We start from the raw sequence: 11,027 nt of genomic DNA, 5'->3' as shown, positions 1-11,027 counted from the left end.
ATGACATGAACTGGAAAAATATTCAATACCTTGTGTATAACAGGGTCTATCTAAATCAATATTCATTGAGAAGGGGAAAGGGTGAGATTGGGAAACAGTTATTACTTAAAGGTTTGCTCTTGCATAAATCTGTTTAAGATTTCCATCTCAGACTTGCCTGGGTCCCTGGAGAAACTCCAGATTTTATAGCTAGAAGCAACCTAAGATATCATTTCGTTATACCAGCATCAGTTTTGTTTTTAAGATGAGAGAACAGGGTCACAGCATTTAAATGATTTGCCCAAATTAATGGAAGAGCCAGGACTAAAATTCAAGTATCAAAGACTTCCGGTATTCTTGAATTTAAGAATCATTTTTGTATGTTTTAGATTTTGTATGTTTCTTTTAGTTGGTTGAGTCAATCAATAACAGGTTTTCTTGAGTTTTACTAAATGTTTAGAATGTCCTAAATCGGTGGCAGGTATTTTATCGGTTGATTCATAAAATTAAAATACTCTTATTTTTTCAGTTCACTTACCCTGGGAGTATAGGGAACATCGGATAATTAAAGTAGCCAAGATTGCCGTTGCTAGCTCTTTCATCTGTAGTCTCCTTTGCCAGCTTCTCCTCTAGGTGCTACTTCAATGTGTGTTTCCTTTTAATTTTGTGTTTGGCCCGTTTATCAATGTACATCCTCATAGAAGTGAAATTCCCCTGGTTGCAAATGACTCCCATAACCATATTATCTTGAGAACTTTCTCCCAGACTGAAGGTCTCTATTTCTGTCTGTAGGCATATTCACTTGGTATCATCTGTCATATAAAACTTACATCAAAATGGGATGCTTTCTTACTCCTCCCTAACAAAGACAGTCTATCAAATTAGAAACCCTAAATTTACTCTTCACCACTCCATTCTTATTTCTCTCATGGAAGTACCATTAAACTCTATCAATTATTCCTCAGAAAGTTCTCAAACCTATACTCTTCAACTTCTCAGGTTATTTCCTCCCCCGAAAATTCACTTCCTTACCTAAGATCTTCTGATGGTTCTCCATTATTCATAACATTAGTTTAGTAAGGAAAGGCTTTATTGGTAAAGTTTTTTCATGATCTCAGCCTCAGCAATAACTACTTCCCCTCAAGCACCTACTCTCCAATAATTTCCTAAATGTATCTTCTGGTTCTTTCGTATGTACATGTCTTTCCTTTTCCCTTGAATGTGCTCTATACCAGGGTCTTCCAAGCTTTGAGAATAAGAATCAAGTGGGGTGCTTGTTAGTAAATACAGCTGCCCCTACCCCTCCCTGGGTCTAATTTAGAGGGTCTGGGATGGGTCCTGGGAAGCTAGATCTTTAACAAGTGCCCTTACATTCATTCATATCAGATCAATTTGAAAAACAGGTTTCTCTTTTATTCCACCTTCAGAATATAATTCTGTTATTCTTTCAACTGGGAAAGCTTGGAGCGCTCAGCCAAAATTCAGTCCTCCAAGACATCAGGCCCCTGTTATGGTAGTAATCGCTTCGTACTCTCCTTACTAGCACTAACCAATCAATACTGTGATTTACTGGATTAAAAACTTCAGTGGATTCTATTAGCTAGGAAATAAAATCTGCACTCAAGTTAATTCAGCAAACCTATTCTAGATTTGATACAAAATTGAATAAGACATGGTCTCTGAACTCAAGGAGCTCACAAAGTCTGGGGAAGAATATCTCTGCTCAGCATTTTTTTAAAAAGATTTCATTTATTAATCTGACAAAGAGATAGTGAGAGAGGGAGCACAAGCAGGGCGAGTGGAAGAGGGAGAAGCAGGTTTCCCACTGAGCAGGGAGCCTGACATGGGGCTCGATCCCAGGACCCTGTGATCATGACCTGAGCCAAAGGCAGATGGTTAATGCCTGAGCAACCCAGGTGCTCCCACCAGTCACCTTTTAAAAATTTTTTTAATTTATTTTTTATTTTTTTATAAACATATAATGTATTTTTATCCCCTGGGGTACAGGTCTGTGAATCGCCAGCTTTACACACTTCACAGCACTCACCATCCTGCTTGGCATTTAAAGTCTTTCAACTCTTTGCACAACCTACCTTTCTCACTGTCACTCAAAGGACTCTCCACAGTCTGTGCTCAGCATAGCCTCAGACCCTTAAAGGTGCTATTCCTCCTTCTTGGAATGCTCTTTCACTCTCCCATTTGAGCTGGTTTATTTCTGCTTTTCCTTTAGCAGTCACCTCAAGTATCTTTTCCTTGGGAAATTCTTTGTTCTCCGGACTAGGGTGAATCCTGCTGTTATTATGTTTATTTGCATCTCCTTCAAAGTATTAGTCCCAGATTTGACCTTGTATTTGTATGATTATTTGATTAATATTTGTCTGCCCATCTCAGCTGTAAGCTCCATGAGGACAAGGGCGTGGTTTTGTGATTATATAGTTACTGTAGAACTCTTTGTTAATATGTCTCCCTATGTTTATGCAGTCTTCTGTAGATTTGTTGTATCTCTGAATAACAGTTTATCTTGTGTACCATATTCTACATTAAATCTTCGAACAACCTAAGTTCAAACCTGAACAGTTATAACAGCTAAAATTCTTTGAGTACCTTATTATGTACTAGGCACTTACATGGATCATTTAATCGTAACACCTTTAGATATTCTTGTTCCCATTTCATAGAATGCCTTTTAAAAAGTATTCAACTCCTGCCTCCTTGCCTCCATCAAGAAACTGCTCTCCCTCTTCATCTCCTCACTGACTTAATTGATTATACTGACCAGCTATCTTCCTGGTGAATCTCATGAACTACTCTCTTAGTGTGGAATTCTTTTTCCTTTCCCCAAATTTACCTGGCTATTTGCTCACCTTTCAGCTCTCAAAAGAGGCTTTTAAGATCTGGCCCCCTCCAGTTTCCCATTGTTGCTACAACAAATAACTTTAAACACTGTAAGTTAGGGTTTTTTTTAAGACTTTTTTTTAAAAGATTTATTTATTTGACAGAGATCACAAGTAGGCAAAGAGGCAGGCAGAGAGAGAAAGGGAAGCAGACTCCCTGCTGAGCAGAGAGCCAGATGTGGGGCTCGATCCCAGGATGCGGGGCTAGATCCCAGAACACTGGGATCATGAACTGAGCCTAAGGCAGAGGCTTTAACCCACTGAGCCAGCCAGGCGCCCCACCGTAAGTTTTTTATATTACCTTACTGGAGGTTAGAAGTCTTAAAACACATGCGATGGCATGGCTGTATTCCTTCTGAAAGTTCAAAGGGAGAATCCAATTTCTTGTCTTTTTCAGCTTTAAAAACTGCCTGTGTTCCTTGGCTCAATGACAACCACTTCCTCCATCTTCAAGGAGGACAAAATGAAATCCTTGAATATCTGTGCTCCTGGACTTCTCCATGCTTCCCCACTTCCATCAACCTCCTTCTCTTACTCTGACCCTTCTGCCTTCCCCTCTTAAGAAGCCTTGTGGTTACATTGGGCCCACCTGGATATTTCAGGCTACTTTCCCCATCTCAAGAGCCTTAACTCAATCGCATCTGCAAAGTCCCTTTTGACATATAAAGAAACAGTTACAGGTTTCAGGCAATGATGTTAGTTTAGCTAACTGAATTTAAATATAAATAAATAAATAAAATGCTTTTGGAGGGGTTGTAGGTCAATGTTGATTTTCTCATTCACTAATTCAATAGATGTATTTTTTGAGGCCTTACTATGTTTCAGTTCTGGCAAGTATGAGAATGTATATTGGAGTAGGTAAAATAATGGTCCCAGAAAGTTGTCCTCATTCTAATCCCTGAAACCTTCTTCCCCCATTCACCTGGTCTCTCTCTTTCTCTCAAATAAATCAGTCAATCTTTAAAAAAGAGAAAAAAGTAAGGGAAGGCAACAGGATAGTGAAGAATGAGAAACAGCATTCTGTAAAAGGGCATTTATAATGCTTAGGGCTTAATCAGCAAAATTGAGGAACGATGTGAAGCAACAAAAACCCAATCATCAAGACTACCATGACCATTATTATCATATTATCATATATCATATCATATCATTATTATCATATTATCATATCATATCATATCATAGCCGGTGTGCATGGGTGTGTTTAGAAAGCATCATGTTTTTTAGCAGCAGTTTGTTTCAGAAGGAACTTTGTAACATTTTTATAAGTAATTACTTTTTAGAGAGATAATTTAGTTTTCCTGATAAGCATACATAAAACTATTTTGAAATGATGGCATAGATTGTGTGTGGGCACAAACTGGATATTCACCTGTAATTAATTAGCTGTGAAGTTTTCTTTTCTTTTCTCTCTTTTTTTTTTCACATTCATGGAGCTTTATTTTTCCCGCAAAACAAATCTGGACTTCCAAGCTTGGCACATCAGCATCTTTGCCCCTCAGACCCAGGTGTGGAGTCATTTTTTTTTTTTTTGCCCTTTATTTTTTATTTTAGTTTTTTCCCTGTGGGCTCCACACTTAGCATGGAGCCCAACTTGGGGGTTGAACTCACAATCCTGAGATCAAGATGTGAACTGAGACCAAGAGTCAGACCATTAACCAATTGAGCCACCCAGGCATGCCGGGAATTATTTCTTAATAAACACCTCTACCCCTCAGGCAGAGATAGTGGGGAAGGAAAAACCCCTCTACATTAGCCTGCACGGTGCTAACTATAAGATTTTTTGATGTGTAGGGACACATGGGGGGCTCAGTCGGTCAAGTGTCTGACTTGGCTAAGGTCATGATCTCAGGGTCCTGGGATCGAGCCCCTGAATCCAGCTCCATGTTCGCTGGGGAGTCTGCCTTTCCCTCTTCCTCTGCCCCTTCCCCCTGCTCATGTTCTCCCTCTTTCTCTCTCAAATAGTCTTTTAAAAAGATTTTTTTGATGTATAATAATGGCTATTAAGTTTACTCTTTGAAATTCTCACCAATAAAGAGGAATAAAATATTTTAATATGTGAATTAGTTTCTAGAGAATACATTTTGAAAATATGAGAAAGTGATTACCTCCTTCTCAAGTGCTAGGTGCAACATCTGTCCAAAGTTTTTTTCCATTGCCCCAAATAACATTGCCAGAAATTTTGTGAGAACCTCTGCCTACTGGCCTCAGAGTATAGGTTTCTCTTCTGCATCAGAATGATAACACAGATGACTGGATCTAGAAAATGTGCTTCCCAATAGTTTAATATTTTATACCACCATTTGAATATTTTATCACTTACGTTGTATTTCCTCATTCACTTATTCAACAAATATTGATATAAAGCCTTTGATGTGCCAGGATCTGTTCTAGAAATTGAGAATACACTGGTAAACAAAGCCAATAAAGATCCCTGCTCTCGGGGCTCCTGGGTGGCTCAGTGGGTTAAACCTCTGCCTTCCGCTCGGGTCATGATCTCAGGGTCCTGGGATCGAGCCCCACATCTCTGCTCAGTGGGGAGCCTGCTCCCCCCCTTCCGCCCCCCCCCCCCCCGCATACCTATGATCTCTGTCTGCCAAATAAATAAATAAATAAATAAAATCTTAAAAAAAAATCCCTGCTCTCATATGGAGCATTCTTGTTGGGACGGGCATGGAAACTAAGCAGAATAACAAAACTAAAACAGCATATGATAGATGGAGGTAAGTGCTATGAGAAAAATAAAGCTGGGAAAGTGAGTAGGAGTTCTGCAGGAGTAGGAGGGTGGGAGGAGAGCCATGCAACTTTAAATAGGGTGGAGCAAGAGGGCGAGACAGAAGTCAAGGCCTACAGAAAGTGAAGAACTGAACAACATGAGTATCTGGGACAGGTTTCCAGGCATAAGAGCCATGCAAAGCTCTGCTGCAGCAAGAATGTGCCTGGTGAATTCCAGTCAGTATGGGGAAGCCAGCATAATTGGATCAGAGTGGACAGGGTGGGGGGTGGGAGGTGGGGTAGCTGGTAGAATGGCTGAATAAGTGGGCAGGGAGGTCCTGGTGATGTGACAGTAGGAGTCAGTAGCACTCCCTGTATGGACTTGAAGACATGGTGAAAGGCTTGGCTTTTTACTGAAGTGAGGTGGGAAGTCAGCCGGTGGGGGGGGGGGGGGGTCTGACCCAGGCTCACTCTGGCTGCTGATAGGGAAATCGATGACCACAGGGAGGTCAGTTGGAAGTGATATCTAGCTGAGAGATGAGAGCGGCTGAGAGCAGGATGGTAGCAGTGTCGGTGGTGGCAAGCGGTCAGGTTTCTGCAGGAATTCAGCACACGGGGCTTGCTGATGGATTAGATAGGGGTGAGAGAAAGAGAAGTGTGAAGGATGACTCCAGGGCTTTTGGCCTGAGCAAAGGAAGGCATCATTATTTGAGAAGGAAAGGAGCTGAATTAGAAACTTGTGTGTTCCTCAATGAGGTACAATATCTCATGTGATTGCACTCAGGTAGAAGGAAATTCTGGAGGTAAAGGAAGGTGTTAAGAATCAACTTTGGGTAGATTATGCAATAAAGGTGATAGTGAGGTAGAGAGCTACATCTCATGTTATATTTATTAAGTGGTTGGTATAGAAAACATTCTACAGCCAAATCTGATAACTCTTAGATTCTGTAACTTCTTTCTGATCAGGGATAGGCAGAGATATGCAAAAACATGCATAAAGACCTATGCAGGGAAAACTGAGTCACAGGCACCATATGTCTTCATTATGAATGAGGGCAATAAAAGTTATTTTTGCAAAATTATTATTTTTTCATCAGGGCTACTTTTGTACTCATTATTGTGATTATTATGTACAATGAATATTTGGTTCTAAGAAACAAAAGGAGGGGCACCTGGGTGGCTCAGTGGGTTAAGTCACTGCCTTTGGCTCAGGTCACGATCTCAGGGTCCTGGGATCGAGTCCCACATTGGGCTCTCTGCCCGGCGGTGAGCCTGCTTCCCTCTCTCTCTCTCTGCCTGCCTCTCTGTCTACTTGTGGTCTCTCTCTGTCAAGTAAATAAAAAAAAAAAAAAGAAAGAAAGAAACAAAAGGAACTGCTGATGAAAAGAATGTGTACATGCTTGTTGAGCTGCTTAATAAATAACTATTTGATGATGATTCTGCAGTATGTTTAAAGGGTAATTCTTCTTTTGTTGCTTTAGAGAATTCATTTGGCATTCTAAAAATGGATGTAATTTCAAGCAGTGGCCAAAATGTATCAATTAGCCTGACATCTAGGTCTTTTTAACAGATCTATAAATTTCCAATTTCCTTTGCCATCTTAACCATGGTAAATCATCCTGAACAAGATCATTCTTTTGAACAACAGCCTCCTTATTAACTGAGATCAATTGAGATTAGAAAATGAAAAATACACTAGATGCTGAGAACTCTTTATGAAACCACATTGGTAGGATGAGTATTGAATGAAGATAAATGTGTTATTTTCAGCTTCTACATCATCGATTTAAAACTTTATTCTCTATATCCCATTGCTGGATTAAACACTAATATATATTTGGATGGTTTACTTGCTTATAAGTGTTATCTTTTCCCTATTGAGGTTATGTATTAATGCAAGGGAATTATTTTAATTCAAATGTATCATGCTTTGCACACCACATGCATTGCTACACATTAAATTGTTTAAAATTGATTTTTTATTGAATTATAAATTAATGACTAAATCCTTTGTTTTAATTTCTGATTGATTTTTATTTGCTCTTTGGATAAAATACATGATGCTTTGCCCACCATGTGGACTCTATGTGATCAGGACTCTGCCTACCCTTAAAGGCAGTCTGACAGCATTGTCCTCTTCTATCTCCAAACCCCATCTACCCTGGCCTTCTTTTAAATCCTAATATTTCACACTCAATATTTTTGCACATATTGTCTAAAATTTTAGTTCTTTAGCACTGCCTGCCTTATTACTTTCTTAATTAATGGATTGCCTGTCTTCCCTTAACTAGAAAGTAGCCTCCAAAAAATACATGGATTTTAGTCTTTTTTCTTCACTGCTGAATCTCTAGCATCTAGAATTGTGTTGGGTATATAGTATGTACTGAGAAAGGATGATGAATGAATGAATGATTCATTCATTCATCCTGGAATACCAATTTCCCTTCTCTACATCTAGGTAACTTCTATTCGTCATCTGATTTCCAGCTTAAATGCCACTTTTTCAAGCCACCTTTTTAAAAAAAGTTTATTTTATCATGTTTAGTTAGCCAAAATATAGTACATCATCACTTTTGATGTAGTGTTCAATGATTCATTAGTTGTGTATAACACCCAGTGCTCATCAAAATCATGCCCTCTTTATACCCATCACCTCGTTGCCATCCTCCTATCCGCCCCCTGCTTCTGTAATCCTCAATTTGTTTCCCAGGAGCCAGAGTCTCTCATGGTTTGTCTCTCTCTCTGATTTCTTCCCATTCAGTTTTCCCTCCCTTCCCCTGTGGTCCTCCATGCTATTCCTTATGTTCCACTCCATATGAGTGAAACCATATGATAATTGTCTTTCTCTGCTTGACTTATTTCACTTAGCCTGATCTCCTCCATGTTGATGCAAATGGTAGGTATTTATCCTTTCTAATGGTTGAGTAATATTCCATTGTATATGTGAACCACATCTTCTTTATGCATTCATCTGTTAAAGGACATCTTAACTCCTTCCACAGTTTGGCTCTTGTGGGCCCCTAAGACAAGATCAGCTTTCTTTTATTATTTGTTCTTACAGTTCTCAGTATTTCTAAGTTCTTCATAGAACGTATTAGAACTTTAGCTTATAAAGTCTACTTCTTGTGAAGGTAGTTTGCTTAACTCCTATCTTCTCCCCTAAACTATAAAATAGCTCTATCTTTTTCTTTAAAAGAAAGATTTCATTTATTTATTTGAGAGAGAGAGAGAAAGCACAAGAGCAGGGTGAGGTATAGAGGGAGAAGCTAAGCAGGGAGTCGGATGCATAGTTCAATCCCAGGACTCTGGGATCATTACCTGAGCTGAAGGCAGATGCTTAAGCAACCCAGCCAGCCAGGCGCCCCTCTATCTTGTCCTTAATAGTCTATCCAACATCTAGCATAACGCCTGGAACAAAGGAATGCCCAATGCTCAATAAATATCTGTTAAATGAAAACGTGGATGGAAGTATGGTAAGCAATCCTCATTATAACTTTCAGTTCTCTGTTCCGCTTGTTCAATATCCTCCCAACAAAAAAAAATAGTTGTTAGTGAACCACAAAAGAATGTGTTGCTATACTGGAGAAGTTCTTATTTAAATATATCCCTCAATGAATTCAGTAATACTTGGAGGATCCCTTAATGTTAATGCCTCATACTAGGCTCTTCATCCCCCACTTTACTTAATTAAATAAGTACTTAATGAGTTTCTCCTCCGGACCAAGCCATATAGAGGGAAAGAAAGTCATGTAAATAACGAGAAGACCATATGCTTAAAATAGAAAGATCTATTACCCTCTAAATGCCTGTGTGAGCTTGGCAAAGTTACCAGTTGAGCCTTTGGCTCCTTATCTGCCAAATAGAGATACCAATATCTATTTTGTGTGGTTTGTTTGGGGGTTATGAATGATGTAGGCAATGTGCCTGCCACATAGTAAGTGCTCAAAGATGGCAGTTGTTACTGCTATCACTAGAAGGTAAGCTCCTAGAAGACAGATTATACTTGCATTTCTAGTATCTTATATATAGAATACTCTTGATAAAGGTTGGTTAAACTAACAAGCAATGGGAACCGTAGCAGAATATGTGCTCCTTCTGAACTCCCATGGAGCTTAAAAGCTAAGCAAGAAATTAAGTTCCAAAACAGATTCACGAAATATTTAGATAACAATGAAATACAGTACTTACTATAGTTTATGATACATAAGAGATTATAGTAACATATGTGTTCTAGACCATAAGCGCTTTACAAGGCCAGGCAGGAAATGATCAGAGGTGGCTGGCTGGAGTTATTGGGAAATGATAAGTTCACATGTTTGTGTGTTTAAGATCTATACCAGTGAGCCTCCTGTGAAAATGTTCTATTTCTTTGTCAAAATTGATGCTGGCTACACCGTGTTGGATAAAATGGATCAACCTGCTGCTTCTGTGTTATTATAATGGCAGACAAAATTGGGTTATTGATCTTGGGTAGCACAGTGTCTTTGTTATAGTAATGGCTGCTTTCCCCCCCTTTAACAATCAGAGGTTAGCTAACATCGCAAACAGGTTTTGATGATGTTGGGTAATGTTCCTCAATATTTGGTGTATTATCCTTCAAAACTGGAACATGGGCTCAAATCCATTTTCCATGTCTTTGTAGCAGGCTCAGCACCGGTTTCCCTTCGTATCCATCATCCATAATCATTACCTGCGGCTGTCCTTTCATCTTACCAAACTCTCTGCTCGCAGCTCTAAGAAACAGGGCTGAGATAGTGGGCATGAACAGAATGTTTCTTTTTTCTAGGATGCGCTCTTTTTCTTCTTAGGTGTCTTTCTAAAGATATTTACAAACACACGGGCACTCCATTAAAGGGTTTTGATACACCACCATCCACACTGAAAGCTGCAGATACCTACTTACAGAATTGAGTGCAGCCATCACACTCAGTCCTGACATTAGGAAGAGAGGAGAATACCATCTTTCACCCACTTCAAACCATGTGAGGATGATCTGGAACCGCTCCGTGCCAACTGGCAGCCAGGCACATTTCAACCTGCCCAGAGTCTGCATCTGCAAAGACAAGCTCAGTCAGACCAGTTGCTCCCAGAGTAAACTGTTGGCCCCCAGACCTGCTTCAGAGTGAAGGGCCTGGAAGTCCTTGCCTCACACACCATAAACACCCACAGGAACATACCTGAATATTCTTATTCACAAGGACAGAGAGCTGAATACAGAAACACTGTGCTCGCACACACTCGCAAGCAAAAACACATGTGTGGAATGAAGTTTTGTTTGTTTGTTTGTTTGTTTGTTTGTTTAATTTAATCGGGGTCGGTAAATCTCACTTTCAGGACTCACAGGAGACCCCCGGAAAATTGGTCCGCTTTGCTCGGAGCCATTCGCAAACCAGTCAGTCCTTCAATCCTGGGTGTGTCTTCCGTGCGGATCAAGCAGCA

Source organism: Meles meles, chromosome 1 (genome assembly GCF_922984935.1).
Source record: "Meles meles chromosome 1, mMelMel3.1 paternal haplotype, whole genome shotgun sequence".
NCBI lineage: Eukaryota > Metazoa > Chordata > Mammalia > Carnivora > Mustelidae > Meles > Meles meles.
Note: the sequence above shows the minus strand (reverse complement) of the source record.